The 26,315-nt window shown below is 42.0% G+C and overlaps 1 pseudogene; it reads left to right on the forward strand.

Annotated features, from left to right (window-relative positions):
• Positions 1 to 6,306: 6,306 nt before the first annotated feature.
• LOC120243146 lies at positions 6,307 to 8,275 on the forward strand (annotated as a pseudogene).
• Positions 8,276 to 26,315: the final 18,040 nt, after the last annotated feature.

A 26,315-nucleotide genomic window follows, 5' to 3' on the forward strand; every position in this document is an offset into this window, starting at 1 on the left:
CTCAAAGTACAGTAAAAACAGAGGTGCGCCTGGGTGGCTCAGTTGGTTAAGCATCCAACTCCTGATTTCAGCTCAGGTCGTGATCTCATGGTTCATGAGTTCAAATCCCGTGTTGGGCTCTGCGCTGACTGCACAGAGCCTGCTTGGGATTCTCTCTTTCTTCTCTCTCTCTCTCTCTCTCTGCCCCTCCCCCCTTTCAAAATAAATAAATAAATTTCAGAAGTACAGTAAAAACAAAAGAATAACAACAAAAAACATCACCCACCCATAGCTAGCAAAGGACTCTCTGCCCCCAATAAATTTTGGTTATATATTAACTCTCTCTCTCTCATACACACACACACACACACACACACCCCAGTAGAATTCCAGGCTCATCATCCACCCTGCTCCCTCTCCACTATGGCAGGAAATAAGCACTCAAGTTACTAAGTGCTCAACAGCTTAGAATTTGGAGAATACAACTGAAATAGGCCAATATTTTTAAATGCTTACTCACACTCCCTAAATATATATATATATATATACGTATATATATATATACACATATATGCATACATACATATATAACTGAATTTAACATGATAAGAAAAGTATGATTTAGGATTTGCAGTTAAAACCCAAGCTCTAAAGTAGCGGACGTCATGATGAGGTTGCTCCGTACTGGGTGCATGCCATGTAGCCTTTTCTGAGTCACTCAGAAGAATCTCACCATCTCTGGTTTTGTGGTCATAACTGGTCAAGGGGGAGAAATCCTGGCTTGGGATCCGTGTTTGTCCAGGGAGTGGCACGGACATTCCTGATGCTCATGGACACAAGGGCTATAGATGCCCAGAGTAGCCTTTATCTACCAACAGCCTGACTGACATCTCTCTTCACTTCAGTATCTGTTCAGCCTGGAGTACTTGACCTCTTTCTATAAATACCAGCCGTGTTTAAATAAGAGCTGCCTTGGACTCGTGGCTCCCGCAAACCCCCCAGATGCACAGGGACAGGCGGTCCTTTCCTCGCTGTGAGGTTTGATCTGCCCTCCCTCTGGGAGAGCGAGCAGAGGCATGGGGGGAGGGCCCAGAGCTGCCATCACTCATTCTTTCTTTCCACAAATGTATGAGGCCCTGGATGAGAGCTTTGGGGGATACAAAGATGAATAAAACTCAGTGCCAGCTTTCAAGAAGCTTACAGTGTGGTACAATAGAGGAGATTGCACCAGAGAATTAGGCTTTGAGAAAGAAAGAAGAACCATGGGGGGCAGGGAGCAAAAGGAACGGTTAGGAATTAAGAGGAATGTGAGCCCTCTTCCACATGGGGCATCATGAGAGCCTTGATGGAGGACGCGCATGTGAGCTGAGAGCAAAGATTAGACAGGCTTTATTGAATTTTTACATGGAAGATTTCACAAGGGAATGAAGACCTGGAGTGACCAGAGTAGGAATGCTTTATAACTTTGAGACCAAAAAAAACACCAGTAAATTTGTGAAGAATTGAGGAAACCGAGATGTTAGGCTAGAGGTGGTAAAGGGGGAAGAAGTGACTAGGAGGCTAAGAGTTAGTTTAGCAAGTTTTATTTATACAGGCTTCTTGGCCCTAAATTCCCTGCCACTGGTGATAATGTCTTCTTTCCTCCTGGTGCAGAGCACCTCGCACCTGGGAATTTTATGACTATTTCAGGAAAGAAATACAAGTCGGGGGAGGTCTGAGGGACCCTCCTGCTTTTGCCATTTTTAAAATATGTCTTCAGCTTAGATATTTAGGGTGTGCCTGGGTGGCTCAGTCTGTTAAGCATCTGACTTTGTCTCAGGTCATGATTTCGCTGTTGTGGGCTCGAGCCCCGCGTCGGGCTCTGTGCTGACAGCTCGGAGCCTGGAGCCTGCTTCAGATTCTGTGTCTCCCTCTCTCTCTGTCCCCTCCCAGCTCATGCTCTGTCTCTCAAAAAATAAAATAAAATGTTAAAAAAAAAAGATATTTAATAGGCCAAGGCGCCATATTTTAGAGCGCTGTGTCCTGAACCCCATCAGGACAGAGACTGCCTGGCTCACAAAGCCCAAATGTTTACTGTCTGGGGCCTTTATAGCAAAAGTCTGCTGAACCTTGACCCAGAGTAATAGCCGACAGGTGTCTGCAGTGAAGTCCAATGCTGCAAATATTAAGTTCAGTTCTATTTCACTTGACACCTTATTTAGGGGACACCTTCCCTTGTTCCCTAAATTGTCACCTGTTCGAAAGAAAGGACTAAAACATGTGGACATGATTGGAACTGTAGGTTATGAAATAAGAACATCTTATCTTTTAAACAAATTTTTAATGTTTATTATTTTTAAGAGAGAGAGAGAGACAAAGCATGAGCAGGGGAGGGGCAGAGAGAGAGGGAGACACAGTATCTGAAACAGGCTCCAGGCTCCAAACTGTCAGCACAGAGCCTGATGTGGGGCTTGAACCCATGAACCATGAGATCATGACCTGACCTGAGCCAAAGTTGGATGCTTAACTGACTGAGCCACCCAGGTGCCCAGAGAACATCGAATTTTTAAGGAAGTTGGTGTTGATTTTGTAATTCAAAGTAAGACCAGAGACTTTTAAAAAATTTCCTTAGTATCCAGAGGTCACATCTATGACTGAAACACTAACAGGAAGTAAGATAAACCTTCTCATCTGTTTCTGTTATTATTTTATATTTTATTTATAAGTATCAAACTGTATATCACGGTGAGTGATGATTTTGTGAAATCTGAATATGCTGATGAGATATGCATGTTAGTCACTTAGCCTTTATTCAAAAGAAAAATTCACATAGCAATAAAAATTTGAGTATAGTTAATTTGCCTATTATTTATTCACATGCAGTAATTCTAGTTTATTCCTGATGTGCTCCAGAATATGTACAGGGTTGATTCATAGCATAATATGGTATGAAACTGAGTTTGTTTTTGTTTATTGAAGTATAGTTGACAGACAATATTATAGTTGTTTTAGGAGTACAACACAGTGTCTTGACATTTATATACATCAAGAGATGCTTATCATGATTAATGTAGTTACAGTGTATCACCATAAAACATTATTATAACATTATTAACTATATTCTCTGTACCTGACATTCCCTTGACTTACTTCCTTTATAACGGTAAGATTGTACTTCTGATTGACTTTCATCTTCCACCCATCTCACTATCCCCTTGGCAAACACCAGTTTGTTCTCTGTATTTATGAGTTTCTTTTTGTTTTGTTTTTTTAGGTTCCAAGTATAAGCAAAACCATATAGTATTTGTCTTTCTCTGATTTCTTTCACTTAATATAATACCCTCTGGCTCCATCCATGTCACAAATGATAAGATCTCATTCTTTTATATGGCTGAGTAATATTCCATTGTATATATGTACCACCTCGTCTTTATCCATTTTCTGTTGATGGAGACTTAAGTAGCTTCCATGACTTGGCTATTGTAAATAATGCTGCAGTAAACATAGAGTGCATATATTTTTTCAAAATAGTGTTTCCATTTTTACCTGGTAAATATCCAGAAGTAGAATTGATGGATTTTCTATGGTATTTCTATTTTTAATTTTTTGAGGAATCTCCATACTGCTTTACACAATGGCTATACCAATTTATATTCCCACCAACAATGCATGAGGGTTCCATTTTCTCCACATACTCACCAACACTTGTTATTTCTTGTCTTTTTGACACTAGCCCCTCTGACTGGTATGGGGTAATATCTTATTGTGGTTGTGATTTACATTTCCCTGATGATTAGTGATGTTGAGACATCTTTTCTTTTTCTTTTTCTTTTTATTAATGTTTTATTTATTTTTGAGAGAGAGAGATAGCATGAGCAGGGGAGGGTCAGAGAGAGAACGAGACACAGAATCAGAAGCAGTCTCCAGCCTCTGAGCTAGCTGTCAGGACAGGGCCTGACGCAGGGCTCAAATCCATAAAACATGAGATCATGACCTGAGCAGAAGTTGGACGCTTAACCGACTGAGCCACTCAGGCGCCCCTTAGACATCTTTTCAATATGTCTCTTTGCCATCTGTATTTCTTTTCTGGAAAAATGTCTGTTCAGATCCTCTACCTCTTTTTAATCAGATTGGTTTTCTGGGGGGTGTTGAGTTGTATGAGTTTCCAATATATTTTGGATATTAACCCTTGATTAGATATGTCATTTGGAAATATTTTCTCCCATTTAGTAAGTCGTCCTTTCATTTTGTGTATGGTTTTCTTCACTTGCAAAAGCTTTTTAGTTTGATGTAGTTCCAGTAGTTTATTTTTGTTTTTGTTGCCCTTGATTGAGAAGACAGATCCAAAAAAATAATGGTAAGACCAATGCTCAAGAATTTACTGCCTACGGGCGCCTGGGTGGCTTAGTCGGTTAAGCATCTGACTTTCACTTAGGTCATGATCTTGCGGTTCGTGGGTTCGAGCCCCTCATCGGGCTCTGTGCTGACTGCCAGCTCAGAGCCTGGAGTCTGTTTCAGTCTGTGACTCCCTCTCTCTCTGACCCTCCCCTGCTCACGCTGTCTCTCTCTCTCTCCTAGAAAAAAAAAAAAAAAAAAAAGAATTTACTGCCTATGTTTTCTTTTAGGAGTTCTGTGGTTTCAGGTCTTATATCTTTATATAAGCTCTAAATTTATACCTTTATATATAAAGGTCTTCAGGTCTTTAGTCCATTTGACTTTATTTTTGTTTGTTTTGTTTATTTTTGTATTTGATATGCATGTGATTTAATGACTTTCTTTAGTGTTATGCTTGGATTCCTTTCTCTTTACTTTTTATGCATCTATTACAGGGTTTTGCTTTGTGGTTACCATGAGGTTTATATATAATGTCCTATTATATAGCAGTCTATTTTAAATTGATGGTCATGTAAGTTCAGACACATTCTAAAAGCAGTATAGCTCTACATATACTTATCATATTTTACACCTTTTTATTTTGTGTATCCCTTAACTAATTATTATAGATACCATTGGTTTTACTACTTTTGTTTTTTAACCCTCATATTAGCTTTATAAGTGGTTCATCTATTGCCTTTACTATATATTGCTTTTGCCAGTAGATTTTTTTCTTTTGTGATTTTCTTCCTTTTCTTTCCTGTTTAAAGTAGTCCCTTTAGGATTTTTTATAAGGCTAGTTTAGTGGTATTAAACTTCTTTAACTTTTATTTGTCTGGGACACACTTTATCTCCACACTTCTGAATGAGAAATTTGCTGGGTAGGGTATTTTTGGTTGTGGGTTTTTCCCTTTCAGCATTTTGAATATATTAAGACATTCCCTTCTGGCCTGCAAAATTTCTGCTGAAAATCAGCAGATAGTCTTATGGATGCTTCTTTGTATGTAACTATTTATATTTTTTCTTGCTGCTCTTAAGATTCTCTCCTTAAAATTTTTGATATTTTAATGATTAGGAATCTTGGGGTGGATCTCTTTGGCTTCACAATTGTGTGGAGCTCTCTGTGCTTCCTGAAATGTGAATGATAGTACACTTGATGTTATACCAGAGATCTCTTAACCTCATTTAAAAAAAAATTCTTTTCTCTAAGGACACCTGGGTGGCTCAGTCAGTTAAGCTTCCAACTTTGGCCCAGGTCATGATCTTGTGATTTGTGAGTTTGAGCCCCTCGGAGGGCTAGGTGCTGCCAGCTCAGAGCCTGGAGCCTGCTTCAGATTCTGTGTCTTCCTCTCTCAGTGCCCCTCTCCAACTCGTGCTCTGTCTCTCTTTGTCTCTTAAAAATAAAAACGTTAAAAAATAAGTAAAAATTCTTTTGTCTTTGTACTGTTCAGCTTGGATGATTTCTATTACACTGTCTTTTAGATCACTGATCTGTTCTTCTGCATCCCTCTAATCTGCCATGGATTCCCTCTAGTATATTTTTCATTTCAGTTATTATATTCTTCAGCTCTGATTAGTTCTTTTTTTATATTTTCTATCTCTTTTTTCAGTATCTCACTGAATTCATCTACTCTTCTCCCAAGTTTAGTGAACATTTTTATGACCATTACTTTGAATTTGTTTCATTTAGGTTTTTGTTGTTGTTGTTTGTGGGTTGTTTTGTTTTGTTTTCCATGAGTTTTGGTCTTCTTTTTTTCATTTGGAACATATTCTTCTGTCTCTTCATTTTGTCTGACTTGTAGTGTTTATGTCTATGTACCAGGCAGGTTGGCTATGTTTCTTGGTCTTGAAGGTAGTGGCCTTACCTAGGAGTCTGGTGGAGTCCAGAAGCCTAGTCCTCCCAGTCAACAGAAGGAAGCATTCCAGGAGTGTTTCCTATGTGGGCTGCATGAGCCCTCCTGTTGTGGTGGGGCCATGATTGCTGCAGACACGCTGGTGGGCAGGGTTGGCCCTGGCCTGGATGGCTTAGAGGCCCAGTTATGGCTGCTGCAGGCATGATGATGGGTGGAGTTAGCCCACGGTATGGTCTGGCCATGAGGCTAAGCCATTCCTGTTGCTCTTCCTCTCTGGGGAAGGTGTCACTTTTGAGGGGTACTGATCCCGGCCAAGGCTGCCTGTTGGGTGTGGCAGGATGGGAGCCTCTTTGGAAGGGCACCTGCAGTGGGCATGTTGAGCAGGACAGGTCCACAGAGGAATGCCAGGGCAGGGCTTGTGGTGCTAACAAGGTGGATGGAGAGTCTCAGAATTGGTGCCCACCAGTGTCTGGCCGGATAGGCTTGAAGGAGGGCAAGAAAAATGGTGGCCACCAGTGCTTCCATACTCATAGAAAGTTCCTTCACATCCCTGCCCCTCTGGTGCATGCCCTGTAATTAGTCCATCTTCTTCATGTATGGCCCAGGCACTTTTGAAACAGTTTTCTCTGTGCAAAATCTTGGAGCAAGTGCGATTGTGTGTGAACCCATTAAGAGTGGCAACTTGGTTTCTACAGCTCTCCAGCTATCCCACAGCTAACCCTGCTGATTTTCAAAGCCAGATGGTATGGCGGCTAGTCTTCCCAGTGCAAAACCCAGAGTGGGGAGTGCTTGATGGCCCTCAGGGAGGACCCCCACCCTTATGATATCCCTTTGGCTTGTGGGTCATTGTGCCAGGGGTTCCGTGTCTCTGCCCATGCTATTCTTCTCAATGTAGCTTGTCTTTTTCTCTTTAGCTGTGTAACGGCTGTTCTAATTGTCTTCAGGCGTTCTCTCAGAGGAAGGCATCTGTGTGAAGTTGTATCCTTGGTGTGTCTGTAGGAGCAGGTGGCTCAGGATCTTCCTCCTCTGCCATCTTCTGAAGCGAGTTTATCTTTTCTCCCACAGTATAGCTAGTATGCACCTAACACATTGCCTGGCACATACTTTCAATAGAAATACATGTGTAATGAATGAGTATGGTTTGTTCATTGTTCTACAGATATCCAAGTTTTAAATTCCATTTGGTTTTATATGTGTATAAAGCATATACTACCGGCTCAGTGGTGATGTGACCCTGTGGCCAGGTCAGGGTGCTACAGGAAGCACTGGGACTGGCGTTGGGGGTCGCGGAGGTGGCATGGAGTGGAGCCTCTCTGCCTTTTGCCATCCTGACTTTTGTGAATGCCCCATATAAGCATGGCTTCCCTGTAGAGAGGACTCCATCTAGAACCCCTATGGTTCAGACACCGTCACCCCTGGGTTCATGGCTGGAGGTCACCATCACTGCCACCATCATCCTTGTCTCCACCAAGGAGGCCTGCCTGGGGTATACAGACCTGCTCTGACTTCAACAGCAGCGTGGCTGCCTTCCACAAGGGGTTGAGGCAGTTCCTGTGTAGGGCCGCAATGAGTCAGTTGCTGACAGACCTGGCCAAGGACACGATAGGCCATCTGTAGCCCAACTTCCTGACTGAGTGTCAACCCGACTTGAGCCACATCAACTGCTCCGTCTATGTGCATGTGGCGAAGATGTGCAGGGGAAGTCCAGTAACGTCACCGAGTCCAGGCTGTCTTTCTCCTCCCGATACTTCTCCTTTGGGATGTTCCTGGTGCTCCACATGCAGGCAGGCACAGCTTGGCCCCCAGAGGGCATGGCTACTGGGGCCCACAGTACCGTTCTTCCTGCTGGCCTTTGCACCGTATTTTGGCTACAGTCACATGTCTGACCATAAGCACCACTCGAGTGGCCTCCTGCAACGGATGCTGGTGGCCAGCCTCACCATTTGCTACATTTCTAACTTCTTCCAGACCTGGCTCCACAGTGCTGCCTGGAGGAGGAGGAGCTGGGACCAAAGTCCAGCCTGTCACTGACCCTGACCCTGAGTGAGGCTGACTGCAACCACCATGGGTACCCTGTCTCCTCCTCCTGACGCAGGTGCCTGTCTGTGTGTCCGGCTAGGGCTCAGGCTGTGCTTTAGTGTGTTCATGGTCCTGGCAGAGCCCTTTCCTGGGGTGGCAATGAGGCACCACCTCCAGGTAGCTCACGCTGGCTGCCGGCGGGGGTTCTACTAACCCCACTCTTGTGCATGGGGCCAGGGGCCTGGGGGTGGACAGGGTAGTTTCAGCATTTGGAAGGAGGACCTTGTCCTCTTATCTCCCTTAGAACCCCCCTATGTTGAATTAGAGGGGACCAAGAGACCCAGATAGATGCTTTCTTTTTGTGAAGTGCAATGTATGTGTATATGAGGAGTTTCAGTAAAATAGAGTGTTTGCTTGACAAATGATGTCAGCCTCTATTCTCTCTCTTGTTTTAAATGTTTATTCATTCATTTAGACGAAGAGAGAGAGTGCAAGTCGGGGGGGGGGGGGGCACAGAGAGAGGGAGAGAGAGAATCCCAAGCAGGCTCCACGCCCATTCCGGAATGGGACATGGGGCTTGAGCTCACTGCCGTGAGATTATGACCTGAGCTCAAATAAGAGTCTGTGGCTTAACCAACTGAGCCACCCAGGTGCCCTGTCAGCCTTTATTACTTATGGCCATTCAGAGCCTTGAGCCATTCTGAGATGCTTCCTTGCTAGGAGCTCAGCATAGCTCAGGCATCAGACTAGCGGGTTGCAGTGGTCTGGAGTTGTAGGGAGGGCACTGCACTCTTCCCTCGTCTTTACCCGTGTAGCTCTTCATCTTGCTGTTGATTCATAGTTATCACATCCTTTAATAAGCTGGTGATTTTAAAACCAAACCAAACAAAAATGCAAAACAAACCAAAAAACCCTACATTGTTTTGAATTCAGTGACGGTTAGTTACACTGTTTTGTTTTGTTTTTTTTCTACACGGTTATTATAGTAACAATACCTACTATTTTTGCAGAAGCTTACTCAACTGAGAAACTACCATGAGAAATCTCATAACATTAAAATTAATATATAATTAATAAAATTAATGATACATTCTTTGGCTATTTTGAACATATTATAATAACACTGATTTTTAAAAATATTTGTTTCTGATTATAAAAGTAATACTTATTCATAAGAAATTCCAAAGAACATAGAAATATATTTAAAAAATCTATTATAATTTCATCCCTGAAAATAGCCCCTATTATCAATCTGGGCTATCTTTCTTCAGATTTCTTATGTATGCATATACTGACACGTATAATAAATAATTACTATTTTACTAAAATATGATCCTACTATATATACTGTTTTTGAAACTCCTTTTGGTTCTCTTAATACCTAAAGATATCTTTAAGTATTAATACCTAAAAATCCTACTTTATTATTTTTAGTGACCAAATAGTTTCCATAATGTCAATCTACCATTGCTTGTCTATAGCAACTTCCCTGTTGACAAACATTGATGTTACAATTATTATTTTTATTTTTTTTACAGTCATTATTTTTAAAGTGCTTTAAATGTCATCTTAATGGCATGTCATCTTATTGACAAACAGCTACTTAAAAAATGCTAAGAGTGCAATAAGACACAAAAAGAAAAAAAACTTTAAAAAAGTGAGTAAACTTTTGTTTAAGCAGCAATAGACCTTGGGGCATCCTGGGAATTCCTGGCCAGGGCTGATGCAATCACAATGCAATTATATGTCAGTGCTGCAAGTGTGTAAAATGGCAAACCAATGTCTTTGTCTTAAGGAACTCACGGCGTCACCACTGTTCACATTAGGAAACTGTTTGCATTAGGGCTCTGTTCACATTAGGGCTCTGTAGGGGCTTCGGGTTCGGAGGGGTCCTTGGAGGCTTTGTTGAGTTCGAAAGAACCAGCCCCTGGGCTTCTGCTTCCCTTTTCACTGCCTTTATTTTGACCAGTCCGTGGCAGCAGCCCTGACATCTTTAACCCCTCAAACCTGAAGAAAGAGTTGTACTGTGAATGGCTAAATGGATCAAGATTTTAATATGGATGAGCCTCCAGACAGGACCCACGTTAAGAATTATGTGATCTGTGATACGTCTTGAAGCTCTACCAGTTTGAAGAGAGCTGATGGGCTTTGCAGAATGCCATCTCTGATAGTGCCCTGTGCTCAGCTAAGAAAGACCAGACAAATGTAGCTTGGCAACACCCCCAGTGCAAAGTAAGAACTTAACTCCATGGTTGGGCCACTCCCAGCCAGGCTTCTGCCAATTTATCCCTTTCCAAATGAGTATAAAAAGCAGGAAGTACGCTGGTGCTTGAGAACTTTATGAATGCCATTAGCTTTGTTGAGTTTGGATTCCTTTATAGGAAATGTTCTAATATGTGTGAGTGTTGCATCACTTAGAGCTACACATTAGTGGGACCAATGCTGCAGATGGAATGTTGGAATAATTTTTTAAATAAATCACTGTGTCTCTAGATATGAATAAAACGTAAATCTGTGTTACATCCCAGATGACCTACATTGTGAGCGGGCAAAAGCTACAAAAAGCGGACAAGGCTACAAAGAAATTAGTAATAAGAAGTTTTAAATGTTTGTTTGTTTATTTTGAGAGAGAGAGATCACAAGCACAAGTAGGGGAGAGGCACAGACGGGGAGAGAAAGAATCCCACACAGGCTTTGTGCTGCCAGTACAGAACCCAACAGAGGCCTCGACACAGGGCTCGGACCCATGAACTGTGAGATCATGACCTAAACTGAAATCGAGAGTTGGATGCTTACCTGAAAGCCACTCAGGTGCCCCAGTAAGTAAGAATTTTAATAGCCAACTTTTACACAGTCCTCTGTGCCAGGCTCTATTCTAGGCATTTTATATACATTTCTTCATTTCAATCTCACCAGGATCTTACAAATTTAGATAGCATTATTCTTCTCCTTTTATAAATGAAGAAGCTGAAGCATGGAGAAGTTGATAACTGGCCAGTGTCACATACCTAATAAGTGGTATAGTAGTGATTCAAACCCAGGCAGTCAGTCTACCTCTGAAGTCTGCACTGTTAGCTACTGGTATGTCTGAGAAATTTAAAACTTCAGAGTCAAGGTCAGGTCAACCGAGGTGCACTGAGCACCCCCCAGAACCCTGATAAAAGTCTTGTAATGTCTCTCTCATTAAAAGGAACCAGGCTGCGGCACCTGGGTGGCTCAGTCGGTTAAGCGTCTGACCTCGGCTCAAGTCGATCTCATGGTTTGTGGGTTCGAGCCTCTAGTCGGGCTCTGTGCTGATGGCTATCTCAGAACCTGGAGCCTTCTTCAGATTCTGTGTCTCCCTTTCTCTGACCCTCCCCTGCTCATGCTGTCTCTCTCTCTCTCAAAAAAATTTAATGAAACATTAAAAAATTAAAAAAACAAAGGGAGCCAGGCTGATTCAGGTCTGGACAGGAAGTGAACAAGAAAGATTTGAAGCCTCCCATCACATAGTTGAGGGAGGTATCAAAGACTACTCGGATTGTTCCAAAAGAACACAAGAACCAACCTAGAGAAGTTCCCATTGGCCAAAGGTGTGACTCTTGGAGCATTAAGAGAGATAATAGTGGTAATAGGTGGAAACATCAGATAGGTTGAAGTCTATGAGTTCATAATGATGCTCAAAAAATTGGTCACATTTAGAAGATGACAGAGAAACAGTCATTATTGGTTTGAAAATTGGTAAAGAATTATATTATTTTTTCTGAACTTTTGATGTGAATTTTATCCCTGGTAACTGAAAAAGGCATGAACTGAAGCTCCTTTTTATAGAAATATTCCAGCTGCTAAATGCCAAAGGGATGATGAAATTAGAGTATCACCTTTCTGCAACCCCTAAAGACCTAATGTTTCTAGAGCCTGAGCATCGCTGATTGCTAACGTCACACAAAGAGAGACAACCAAACAATATCTAACTCTTCGTGGAAAAAGGAAGAACACACCAACACTCATCAAAAGTCCGCCTCAAATCTGCATCTCCTGACTTCTCATTCCAACTACAAATTTCAGAAGGTACAGAGAACAGAGGAACACGTTACACTCTACCGGGGGAACACAAATAGCAAAAAAACCAGACTGTAGAAAACTCTACAGGACAAATAAGAGTTTTTTCAATAAGTAATTTGCAAGAAAAAAAAAAAGGAAAGAGAAACCTACAGATTAAGAGACTCAAAATGCATATTGACCAATAGCAATGTGTGGGCTTTATTTAGATTTTTTTTCAAACTGTAAAAAAAATTACATTTATGGAAGAATTGATAATGTGATCAATGACTATCTGATAATATTGAAGAACTATTAATATTTTGGTATAATTATACATATTAATTGATGCATATTTATATGTCATATGTTATATCTAAAATATATATTTAGAATTGCACCTAAAAATATATATTTTTTTAAGTCTTCTCTTTTACTGATGACATAGTATGTTCTCTGGGGTTTGCTTCGAGATAATATGCAATGAAGTTGGGCGTGGAGGTGAAACAGAATTGCCATGAGTTGATAGTTATTGTTTTATGTTTATTTTTTATTTAAAAAAATTTTTTTATGTTTATTTCTTTTTGAGAGACAGAGAGAGGCTAGAGGGAGGAGTAGAGTGAGGGAGACACAGGATCTGAAGCAGGCTCTGCACTGATAGCAGAGAGTCTGACACGGGGCTTGAACTCCTGAACTATGAGGTCATGACGTGGGCTGAAGTCGGGTGCTTAACCGACTGAGCTACCCAGGTGCCCCAAATGTTTACTTATTTTTGAGAGACAGAGACAGAGGCAGAGCATGAGTGCAGTAGGGGCAGAGAGAGAAGGTGACACAGAATCCCAAGCAGGCTCCAGGCTCTGAACTGTCAGCCCAGAGCCCAATGCAGGGTTTGAACTCACAAACCATGAGAGCATGACCTGAGCTGAAGCTGGACACTTAACCGACTGAGCCACCCAGATGCCCTGAGTTGATAATTATTAAAGTGGGAAATGGATATATATAGGTTTATTAATGTTCTTTCTACCATTGTCTATGTTTGAAAATGTTTAATCAACTGTTTTATAAATTTAGTAACTAATTTTGGGGGTGCATGAGGTACACACTATTTGTGATAAAAAAAAATGAGTGATTTAGCCCTAAATAGTTTAGATGTTAAGATGAAATGAACCTTACACTCATGACTTTAATGTATGCCTTTGCTGTGCTATGCAATGGTATAAAGAGATACATTTGAATAGCTATTGTTAAAATAAAATGTGAGAGCCTTGAGCTAGAAATAGGAAGATAAAAACCAGATGGTACTATGTCAAAAATATCGTCAGCAATACTTTATGATAGTTTGGGAGCTATTGTTTGAATAGATTCATTTACCATTTAAATGCTAGAATTTTAAGTTCACATTGATGAATTACTGCTAAATCTTTACCACGATATCACATACATTTATTAGGCAGCTACTCTGTGCTCGGTGCTGGAAACCCAGAAATGTTTCTGCCTCTAATAGGAGAAAAAGGAAGATGGGACACTACTAACCCTAATCAGAAAAGAGGCACCTGGGTGGCTCAGTCAGTTGAGCGTCTTACTTCAGCTCAGGTCATGATTTCACCGTTCATGAGTTCAAGCCCTGCATCAGGCTCTGTGCTATCAGCACAATGAGGTACTGTAGCTCAGTGCTGGGCTTAGTTCCATCTGGGGCTGAGAGGTGGACAGAGAGCTTGCAAGGTCGTGTGAGGCAGAGAGAGGGGCTGGGCGAAGGGATTTCACGGAGGGAAATGACACAATGTGCAAGTGGTGAGCAGGAGCAGTGAGGGCCGCAAGCCACCTGTCGTCTCTGGCCCTGCAGGCCCTACCCGCTCCCCTGGGAATTTTATGTTTCATGTTTTAACCTACATGCTAATGACTCAGAAATTCTTATCTTCACTCTTGGCCCCTATCCTGAGCTCCAGTGCTGTATGTCCAAATGCCTACACTTCGTTACGGATTTCACTGTAAATTTGCCATGTTGCAAAACTCTGCTCATTATTTTCCCCTGAAACCTACGTTCTTCTTCTATGGTGACTATCTGTGCAGGCGTCCAAGATACAGACCTCGGAGACCCGCACCTCCACAGCTGACAGCCCACCTCCTGGAGGTCTCAGCAGCCACCGTCTCCTCCCCTCACTGCTTTGCGGTCTCTCAGACACCAGTAGCTGTCTTCCACCTCCAGTGTCTTCTCGTTGTCACCTATCTGGAATGCTCATGAAAGGAATATATGGAGTGCTCATGAAAATACTGACCACCAGGCTTCCCCCGGACATTCTGGTTCTGTGAGTCCAGGCTGGGGCCCAGGAACCTGTATTTCCACCAAGGGCCCTGAGGCTGGTGTTATCCTCAGGGAAGGTTGAGAAATACTTAGAACACACATCCCTGTTACATACCCTTGCAAGACCTCCATATAGCAGTGTTTTAAAATGCTTATTTAAAGGTGATTTCCAGTAAGACATAGTTTACACTGCAAACCGGGACATACAAATATTTACATACGCAGCAACAAACGAAATGTCCACAAACCAAGTTTTCTCGCATGTTCGATTTCACTTTAAAATAATGATAGGGACTCACTAAGTTGATTTCAGACCCACAGTTTAAAAAGACTGCCCTGTAGATTTTTAAAAAATGTTTATTTATTTATTTTGAGAGAGAGAGAGTGCACGCATGAGGAGGGCCAGAGAGGAGGGAGAAAAGAAAGAATCCCAAGCCAAGTTCTGTGCTGCCAGCAGAGAGCCGATGTGACACAGGGCTTGATCTGAGGACCTAAGCCGATCTCAAGAGTCAACTCTTAACCGACTGAGCCACCCAGGTGCCCCTGTCCTGTAGGTTGAAATCTAAGTTCCTCATCTCGGTTTTGTGACATTCTAGCTCATATTCATGTTTGCAAATACTTCCCTATTACATTTCTCAATGGCAAAGACCTACTCTGTCCATGATGTACCCTCTGTCTAGGCCATCTCCCGGCCTCTTGTCCACTTGGTGACCTTTTTTCTATCTTCAAGTCTTTGGTCAGATACCACGTCCCTTGTGTAATCTCCCCTAAGTACCATAGCCACCAAGCAGGACTTTGGCCCAGATGCCCCCTTTGCAATTTGCACATGCCCAAATTAGCATCTAGCATCTTCTTCCCTCCCCCAAGTCACCTGTCATTCTAACATCACCACCCCCCTTGGCTGGAGGGAGCCTTTTGTTAGCAGTTTCTGTATTGTGGGGCCCCCCATCATGGATGATTCTAAAGGGTGGAGTCGTAGGTTCTGACTTGGACAAATGCATAGTATTATCTGGCTGCTTTTGCTGTGTAGTAAAAAGAGCACTCGCACCAGAATAGAGACAGGATTGTGGTAACTCAGTTAAGAAATGGTGGCTGATACATAGGTGGGATCAGTGGAAACAGTAGCCAACCCCAGGAAGACAGGGGGAACTAGCGTCTTGAAGACTGTCTCCAAAATCCTGAAAATATTTCCAGGTTTATGTAAGGAAAATGTGGGACAAAGGTCAGTGGGTATGTGCAGGTGGGCAGTAAAGGTCAGGAGGGCCCTTGACTTGGAGTCATCCAGGGGTGGGGTCTTGATGGCTCAGGGCAGTCATTGCTTGAAGGAGCGCTTTGCCCTAGGGTGTTTTGCCTGAGTTAAGAAATAAGTGGAAAGAAGAACTTCATCAAGTTTCAGGTCAAAATGGAGGAAGTGGAAGTCCTCTTTCCAAAGGTTCAGACCCGAGATGTGTCTTGGAGGTGGGGCTGGCGGGGCCTGCTGATGGCTTAGCTGTGGGGGATGAAGGAAAGAGAATTCCAGGATGACTTGGAGTTTGGGGCTTGAGCTACTGAGTCGGTATGAGGCTGATAACAGAGACGAGGAAGATTAAGGGAAGAGGGAACTTGGAGATGGAGCCAAGGTTTGATTTTGGGTCATGTTAAGTTGGAGTTATCTGTTAGGCATCTAAGAGGAGAAATCGAGTGAGCAGTTAGCTTCCAGGTGAGGGCTGGAGAAGATTTGCTGGAATCATTAGCTGCAGTCTCCTTTCCCTTTAGAATAGGCTCAGAGCCCTTTCCCACATTTCATGGAACTCACAGGCCCTCAAGCTGATTTGGGGGAATTTGCAGGTGGATAGGAAGGAAAAGGTGGTTTCATTCCTTGTCACTTTTAGCTCCAGCTTCTGCTTCTTTTGAGTCAGTGCAGTTTATGGACAATATCTTCTTCCTCTGCAACACCCTTCCCTCAGAGAAGGAAATCAACCACTTCCTTGATTTCCATATTCAGTCAGGCTGTCAAGTGTTTGCTGGAAACAGAGGTGAGTGTGCATGCTTGGGGAGAATGTGGGGTAGTACTATACTAACACAAATAGTAATTTTTTTTTTTTTTTTTTTTTTTTATTGAGAGAGAGAGAGAGTTCGAGCTGGGGAGAGAAGCAGAGGGAGAGAGAGAGACATTTCTTAAGCAGGTTCGATGCTCAGCTTGTGAGCTCATGACCTGAGCAGAAATCAAGAGTCATTTAACCAACTGAGCCACCCAAGTACCCCTATGAATACTATTTTTTTTATAACACAAATAATATTAGATGGAATACTAGTTTTCCGTGTTTTTAAAATGTCTTAGATTGCTGTATATGAGGGACATTTCAGGATATTTCTTTTTCTTTTTTTTAAAGTTTGTTTATTTATTTTGAGAGAGAGTGAGCACAGGGGTGGGAGCAGAGAGACAGGGAGAGATAAAATCCCAGGCAGGCTCCACGTGGTCAGTGCTGAGCCTGACTCAGGCCGATTTCACAGACTGTGAGATCAGAACCTGAGTTGAAATCAACAGTCAGACACTCAACCAACTGAACCACCCAGGTGCCCCATTTGCTGTTCTTCTTCTTCTTTTTTAAGGATACCTCTATGGCCCTATCACATCTCTTATTCTTAGCACCTAGACTTTTCCTGGCAGAGGAATTAAACTCTCTGCACCCATGCCCCACTCTCCCCACAAGGCAGCTCCAGATCCATTTTTCTGTATTCACATCTACCAAGAACTCAGGAAAATCTCTGTTTAGAAAACATTTGCTGTTCGGAAAAAGTCAGGCTTTCTCAAATTTGACAATCCCTGAAGTATCCAGACAGCTTCTTAGGGGCAGGGAGGGAGGGTTTAGGCAGTGGCCCCTCCCCAGTCACTGATGACAGTAATGGGGAAAATAGTCCGTGCTCAGGTGTCCTGGGAGGCATCTTTTTACCACATACCTGGAATGAGACCCGTTGGCACCAGGACCACGGGACTTGGCAGAAGGGCAGGGGCCAGCAGAAGGCAGTTTGCCCTGGAGAAAACTTGTACCTCAAGTGCTTCTGCATTGCACAGACTTAGGAAATGACAACTAAAACCAGAAATAGCTAAAGCACTAGACATCCACTTGATACTGTAGAACATCTCTGTGGTTGAAACACTGAATTTTAAGCACATCCAGACAAAGAGAAAGATATGCAATTGATAGGTCCCTTAATGCAGATAATGTGAAAAAGTGGCTGGGTTTATAAAAATGGGATATTGGGCACCTGGGTGGCTCATTCGGTTAAGCATCTGACTTCGGCTCAGGTCATGATCTCGCAGTTCGTGGGTTCGAGCCCCATTTCGGGCTCTGTGCTGACAGCTCGGAGCCTGGAGCCTGCTTCAGATTCTGTGTCTCTCTCTCTCTCTCACCCTCCCCCAGACAGTGCTCTGCCTGTCTCTCTCTCAAAAACGAATGAACATGAAAAAAAAGTTTTAATTAAAATTATAAAAATGGGATATGACCAGAAAGAATTGGAAAAGCAGAAAAGACACATTCCAGGCTCTGTGACTTCACTACCAAAGCAGAGACTTTCCTCTCCGGAGCATATGGTTTAACAGTGCCGTCCTGGAAGGGGTGGGTATTTTAATATCACATGGGCTATTATAATGTTGGGTTTTAGTATTGATACTGCTGCTTACATTAGTGGTCAACAGTGTGCTATGAGTTCAATTCTCTGAACCGTTTTGTTTTCTTTGAGGTATGCTAAGATAAAAGAACAAAAGATAACCTTATTCTTGTGCTGTCTTCTGACCAGAGGATGGGAAACCAGATAAGCTTCTCCTTAAAACAAAATTGCCTAATGAGAATCCACTTCTCATTGGTGGTCCCGATGTTGTAGAACTCCACCTTTTCAGCTGTCTCTCCTTTTCCTTGTTCCTTTCTCTGGGTCTGTTCCCCTCTTTTAGAAGATTCTTTTCTTTCTCACTTCCAACAAATCCGAGTAGTCATTATTAACCTACTTTGCTTCCCAAACACTGTGAGGAAAACTACGGACCCTCACCCAAGAAAAGGATATATACAAGAACATACATTGATATTGCTACTAAAATCTATCCATGGACCCATGTTAAGGACGCTGCCCCAAGGGGCTACACAGTGGTTGAAGGAAGTGGGGAGGGGCTAGAAGCTCTGGCTTATAGTCCTGAACTAGTGCTTCTGTGATGGAGCAAGGATGCTGCTGTGGGAATAGATGATCTGGCTTCCCTTTGGGCCCCGGGAACTCTACTTACTGCTTCATCATCTGTAAACATGCAAATCTTCCTGCTCCCTCTTCTGTAAAATTAGGTGTTTGGAGTAGATGATTTCTTTCTTTCTTTTTTTTTTTTTTATTTCTAGGAGAAAGAGAGAGAGACAGCGTGAGCAGGGGAGGGTCAGAGAGAGAGGGAGTCACAGACTGAAACAGACTCCAGGCTCTGAGCTGGCAGTCAGCACAGAGCCCGACGCGGGGCTCGAACCCACGAACTGCGAGATCATGACCTAGGCGAAAGTCGGACGCTTAACCGACTGAGCCACCCAGGCACCCCTGGAGTAGATGATTTCTTTTGTGTGCCTGTGTGTTTCAGCAAAACTTTTTTTTAATTTATTTTTTAAAATTTATATCCAAGTTAGCATACAGTACGACAATGATTTCGGGAGTAGATTCCTTAATGCCCCTTACCCATTTAGCCCAGACCCCCTCCCACAACCCCTCCAGTAACCCTCTATTTGTTCTCCATATTTAAGAGTCTCTTATGTTTTTGTCCCCCTCCCTGGTTTTATATTAGTTTTGCTTCCCTTCCCTTATGTTCATCTGTTTTGTATCTTAAAGTCCTCATATGAGTGAAGTCATATGATATTTGTCTTTCTCTGACTTACTAATTTTGCTTAGCATAATACCCTCCAGTTCCATCCACATAGTTGCAAATGGCATGATTCCCTTTTTGATTACCGAATAATACCCCATTGTATACATACGCCACATTTTCTTTATCCATTCATCCATCGATGGACATTTGGGCTCTTTCCGTACTTTGTTGATGGTGCTGCTATAAACATTGGGGTGCATGTGTCCCTTTGAAACAACATACCTGTATCCTTGAATAAATACCTAGTAGTGCAATTGCTGGGTTGTAGGGTAATTCTATTTTTAATTTTTTGAGGAACCTCCATACTGTTTTCCAGAGTGGCTGTACCAGTTTGCATTCCCACCAGCAGTGCAAAAGAGATCTTCTTTCTTCACCTCCTCGCCAACATCTGTTGTTGCCTGAGATGTTCATGTTACCCATTCTGACAGGTGTGAGGTGGCATCTCATTGTAATTTTGATTTGTATTTCCCTGATGAGTGATGTTGAGCATTTTTTTTCACGTGTTGTTTGGCCACCTGGATGTCTTCTTTGGAGAAGACATCTTCTTTTGCCCATTTCTTCACTGGATTACTTGTTTTGTGGGTGTTGCGTTTGATAAGTTCTTTATAGATTTTGGTTACTAACCTTTTATCTGATATGTCATTTGCAAAAATCTTCTCCCATTCCGTCGGTTGCCTTTCAGTTTTGCTGATTGTTTCCTCCGCTGTGCAGAAGTTTTTTATTTTGTCGAGGTCCCAATAGTTCATTTTTGCTTTTGTTTCCCTTGTCTCTGGTGGATTAGATGATTTCTAAGGTACCTTTTAACTATGATCCCTTGTTTGTCCTTCCTGATCATGCCCATAATATGTACTATTGACAATTAGATCCAGGGAGTGCCCTGGTCTGAATGTATTCCACATATATTCTGAGCAACCATTTGAGAAAATGATATAAACCAAAAAGTTTTGATAACACCTTAGTCAGTCCAAGTTGAAAACCACTTAAAGAATATTATCAGAACACCTAATGGTGGCTACTTTCAAAAGAGTTCATGTGTGGTTTGCGTTTTTAAATAGACAAACTTCAAGCCGACTAAGCAGGGAAAAGTCATTGCCACTTTCCCTTCCTTCCTGGAATACTCGCTGAGTTCCTTGCATGCGCTGTGCCCAGAATTTGTCTCCGCCTCCCAGCAGCTCATGTCCTGGCTGGGGGAGGATGGCTTAAAGCATTGCATACACTCAAGAGAATTGCTCTAGCTGGGCATGCAAGGCACTGGGCAGCTTTCCTCAATACATGGCCTTCAAACACACAGTCAAGCAGTTTCCTGGGCCACTTGATGTGAAGAGCACTAACATTCTAGATCCACAGCCCTGCAAGAAGAGAGAAAGGGAATGAAGCTGCCTTCTTCTTGACAAGTGCAAGTGTATGTATTTATAAATTATTTGGAAAACTTAAAAGGGAATTAACAATATTACACACCCAGCTGCTTGACAAACATTTCTTGACATTACAAATCATTGGCAAGACTCTGGAGTAAAGGATACCCTGGGGAGTGGAGTGCCTGGGTGACTCAGTAGGTTAAGCATCTGACTTTGGCTCAGGTTATGGTCTTCCAGTTCATGAGTTTGAGCCCCACATCAGGCTCTGTGCTGACAGCTCAAAGCACCTGCTTTGGATTTTGTGTCTCCCTCTCTCTCTGCCTGCTCACACTCTGTCTCCGTCTCTCTCTCAAAAATAAACATTTAAAAAAAATTGGTTTTAAAAAGGATACCCTGAGAGGCTGCTTGGAGCAGTAGAAGTTGGTATAACCATTCTGGAAAGCAACTTTGGCAATATCTAGTATAACTGAAGATCTACATACACTTGCATTCTATAGAAATCCTTACACATGGGAGCAGAGATACAGGAAAAAGGACCATCTTTGCATCATCATATATAATTGTGAAAAAATGGAAACAACCTAAATTGACATCAACACGATTCAGATTTGGAAAAGGGGAATGTTGTATAGCAGTAAAAGAGAATATATTGGACTCTATGTATCAATATAAATGAATCTCCAAAACAAATTATCAAATATTTTCAGCATGATGCCATTTCCATGAAGTTTAAAGAAATTCAAACCTAAGGATATATTGTTTTGGATATATCCATCTGTTATAAAAGCATAACATTGAAAAGATAACAATAGCAATCGCTAATGACTTTGGGGTACAGCTGGAAATCTCATCAACAGCTAGTAATATGTAAATTAGTACAACCACTTGGGAAGCTATTTGGCACTTTTTAGTAAAATGGAACTTATACAGACAGGTGACCCAGAAATTCCACCTCTAGGTACATACTAAACAGAAATACATACATAGATGGACAAGCATGTACAAGCCTGTTCATAGAAGCGCTGTTCACGGGATCCCCAAGCTGGAATCAACCCAACATGTTACCTGGATGACTAGATGACAAAATTGTGTTACCTTTTATACAGCAGGGTGCTATACACCCTGTTCAGTGACACAACTGAACAAAATGGTGCATTATTAATCTCACAGATCTATTGTAGAACAAAGGAAGCCAGATACCAAAACAAAAAAAAAAAAAACACATACAGTAGAATTCCATATATGTAAAACTGAAAACCAGGCAAAATTGGTTGATGGTGACAGACTTCTAGATGGTGGTAACCGTTATGGGAAAGGCGTTGGCTGGGAAAGGATCCCCAAGGGGCTTCTGAGATGCTAGTCAAGTTCCATTTCTCACTCTCTCTAGTGGTTACATGGGGTTATTCATTTTGTGAAAATTCATTGAGTTGTAAATGTATAATCTGAGTAGCACACTATACTAATCAAAGTTAAAAACAAACAAACAAATCAAACACTTGTTTGTGGACAGTGACCACTTCCTGAACTAGTTATATAACTTTATATTTCCATCCTGGGCAATAAGCCAGGTACCTTAATCTTTATGTGTTTTCAATGTAGATGAATGGGAATATATATATATTTTAAGCTTGGTACAAGCATTTATTCTTTTTTTTTTCTTAAATAGTTTATTGTCAAGTTGGTTTCCATGTAACGCACAGTGCTCATCCCAACAAGTGCCCTCCTCCATGCCCATCACCCCCCTTCCCCTCTCCCCGACCCCCATCTGCCTTCAGTTTGTTCTCAGCATTCAGGAGTCTCTCGTGGTTTGCCTCCTTCCCTCTCCCCAACTATTTTTCTCCTTCTCCCCCATGGTCCTCCGTTAAGTTCCTCCTAATCCACCTATACATGCAGACATATGATATTTGTCCTTCTCTGCCTGACTTATTTCGCTCAGCCTAACACCCTCAAGGTCCATCCATGTTGCTACACATGGCCAGATTTCATTGTTTCTCATTGCCATGGAGTATTCCATGGTATACATAAACCACATCTTCTTGATCCATTCGTTAGTTGATGGACACTTAGGCTCTTTTCATGTTTTGGCTATTGTTGAGAGTGCTGCTATGAACATTGGGGTCCATGTGCCCCTATGCATCAGCATTCCTGTATCCCTTGGGTAAATTCATAGCAGTGTTATTGCTGGGTCATAGGGGACTTCTATTGTTAATTTTTTGAGGAACCTCCACACTGTTTTCCAGAGGGGCTGCACCCGTTTACATTCCCACCAACAGTGTGGGAGGGTGCCCGTTTCTCCACATCCTCACCAGCATCTAGAGTCTCCTGATTTGTTCATTTTAGCCACTCTGACTGGCGTGAAGTGGTGTCTCTGTGTGTTTTTGATTTGTATTTCCCTGATGATGAGGGACACTGAGCATCTTTTCATGTGTCTGTTGGCCATCTGGATGTCCTCTTTGGAGAAGTGTCTGTTCATGTCTTCTGTCCATTTCCTCACTGGATTATTTGTTTTTCGGGTATGGAGTTTGGTGAGTTCCTTATAGATTTTGGATACTAGCCCTTTATCTGATATGTCATTTGCAACTATCTTTTCCCATTCTATCAGTTGCCTATTAGTTTTATGGATTGTTTCCTTTGCCGTGCAGAAACATTTTCTCTTGATGAGGTCCCAATAGTTCATTTTTGCTCTTGATTCCCTTGCCTTTGGGGAGGTGTCAAGTAAGAAATGCCTGCAGTTGAGGTCAAGAGGTTGTTTCCTACTTTCTCCTCTAGGGTTTTGATGGTTTCCTGTCTCACATTCAGGTCCTTTATCCATTTTGAGTTTATTTTTGTGTATGGTGTGAGAAAGTGATCTAGCTTCATTCTTCTGCATGTTGCTGTCCAGTTCTCCAGCACCATCTGCTAAAGAGGCTGTCTTTTTTCCATTGGATACTCTTTCCCGCTTTGTCAAAGATTAGTTGGCCATACATTTGTGGGTCCAATTCTGAGTTCTCTATTCTATTCCATTGGTCTATGTGTCTGTTCTTGTGCCATGTGATATATATTTGATGCAAGGAGCTTGATTTCAGAAGACCTGACTCCTTGGGCTCTGTTGTGTATTAACTCTACACTCTTGGACATGTGAAAATTCTCTGGCCTCAATTCTGGCCATAGGAGGACTATAGTAATGGATTGTTGTGTAGATCACACAAGATGTATCCATGAACATATATTGGAAATCTTAAGGAGCTAAAAATTCAAATTATTATGATCCAATAAATGTATAGTGAGATGATATTCATATCTCATAATGTCTATTGGTAGGGGCTGGGGCTTTAACTAATATGCACCAAAGGATGGAATGAACTCAAACAGCCTCTGAAATACAATTCCTTTTTTTTTTTTCTGTGTAGATTGGTGAAGGATTATACGATGGTTAGCTTTATGTGTCAGCTTGGTTGATTCAGCTGCCTAGTCCTATAGTCAAATATGTTTAGATGTTGCTGTGAGGTATTTTTTAGATGTGATTAACGTTTAAATCAGTAGACTTTGAGTAGAGCAGATTACCCCTCGTAATGTGAGTGGACATTATCTAATCAGTTGAAGGCCTAAAGAGGAAACAGTGAGATCCCACAAGAGAAAGAATTTCTGCCTCTCGACTGCTTTTCACTCAAGACTGCAAATGTGATCTCTTCCCTGGGTCTTAAGCCTGCTGCTGGCTCTGGAGAGTTGAGACTTGCCAGCCCCCATGACTGCATGAGCCATTTTCTTAAAATAAATCTATATATCTCTCTGTACATCTTATTGACTCTATTTCTATGAAGAACCATGACTATCAGGTTAGGTAAGGGGAAGAGGAAGGGAGGGTGAGGAAATTTTGCATGGCAGTCAGAAAAGAGAGGATCTAGTGTCCTATTTAAAAAGTGAATTCTGCAGGCTTGGGTGAGCTGCTTTATCTGGATTACATATAGAAGCACAGCTTTTCCCCTTATAATTCCTCTCAGTTTGGTACTACTGAAGTGAAGGTATAGTTTGCCTATTAAAGGACAAAACTGGTGCGTTTCCTCCCTGTGTGTGTGTGTGTGTGTATCTATTTTAAACATACTTTAGATCATTCTGCATGTAGAAATTCACATTGTTCATATGCAAGCATTTTTCTGTGTTGTCTCAAACTGCCATAGACGTTACTTTGAGTGGCTGCATAGCCAACCTATTGGTATTAATTTTTTTACTCATCTCTTTATTGTTTACCTTTGGTGGTTATTGATATGTTGATTGTTGTTACTGTTGTTTTAAATTATAATGCAGCAAGGTTTGGTGGATAAACCACAAAGTTTGGAGACCTCTAGACCTAGGTTTGAATTTCAGAAAAGCTACTTAGCTGCATGACTTAGAGAAGTCACTCAATCACAAAGTGTGAGATGTGGGTGGTACTATTTACCTTACTTTACAGTATTAAATTTTTTTTTTAACATTTATTTATTTTTTAGAGACAGAGATTCAGAGCATGAGCAGAGGAGGGCAGAGAGGTGGGGAGACACAGAATCCAAATCAGGCTCCAGGCTGTGAGCTGTCAGCCCAGAGCCTGACAGGGGGCTTGAACTCAGAAACCTTGAGATCATGACCGGAGCCGAAGTCGGACGCTTGACCAACTGAGCCACCCAGACACCCCTACAGGTTTTAATGATTGAGAAGACATAAAAATGTCCAGTAGAGTCCCTGGCACACAGTAGGCATTCAGTAAATGATAAAAATACATTTCAAGTTAACTGCTAAGTCCCCAAGGGCAAGCCATGATTTTATTATTTCAAACCCCTAACCTGGTTTATGATGTGTAGTACTCAGTACAGGACGTATTTGCTGAGCTGTTTGTTGCTTTAGTGAGCTTTGCCAAAATTTAGGATTATTTTCTTAAGTGGAATTACTGGATCAAAAGATATAGACAGGCAAGGCTCTTGAAACATGTTGCAGATTGGTCTCCTAGAAGGGTTGTATCTGTTTAAGTGGTTGTTATGCCAACAGTGAGTACATTTATGCATGAAGGCAGCAGACCTCATCTGCTGTAAGTCATGACTATTGTCATAACCAGTGGGTGGCTTTGAGTCTTGATGGCACCAAAGTAGTCCTATCCCATATGGAAAGGGAAAGAACACCTGGCCAGGAGTGGATGAAATGGGGCTAATGGCCGAGACTGAGCTTGCTAAGGTAGCCTGGGGGGGGGGGGGGGGGACTGCCTATTGAAGAAGCTTTTTGGGAGTGTGGTAGTTTAGTTTTTGGTGGTTGCTCCTGATTTGGCTCTTTTTGAGTCCTTGACTTTTGGGAGATAAATGTATCTCCAATAACAGTTGGGCTGTAACTTCTGAGTGTGTAAAAAATGCTTACAGAGGTGATCATTTATTGCTTTCATGGAAAGTCAAGGGAGAGCAAGGCATCACACATACATCTTGGTTCCTATATTTGTACTCCAAACCAGGAAATAGTAGAGCCAATGAGAAATAATCTCCATAGTTTCAGAGATTACAGATAGTATCATAATAGAAACAAATTTTTGTACGTTTATGCTTATGTCATACAGTTATGTCAAA

The sequence above is a fragment of the Hyaena hyaena genome, unplaced genomic scaffold (assembly GCF_003009895.1).
Source record: "Hyaena hyaena isolate Hyena2069 unplaced genomic scaffold, ASM300989v1 scaffold_332, whole genome shotgun sequence".
NCBI lineage: Eukaryota > Metazoa > Chordata > Mammalia > Carnivora > Hyaenidae > Hyaena > Hyaena hyaena.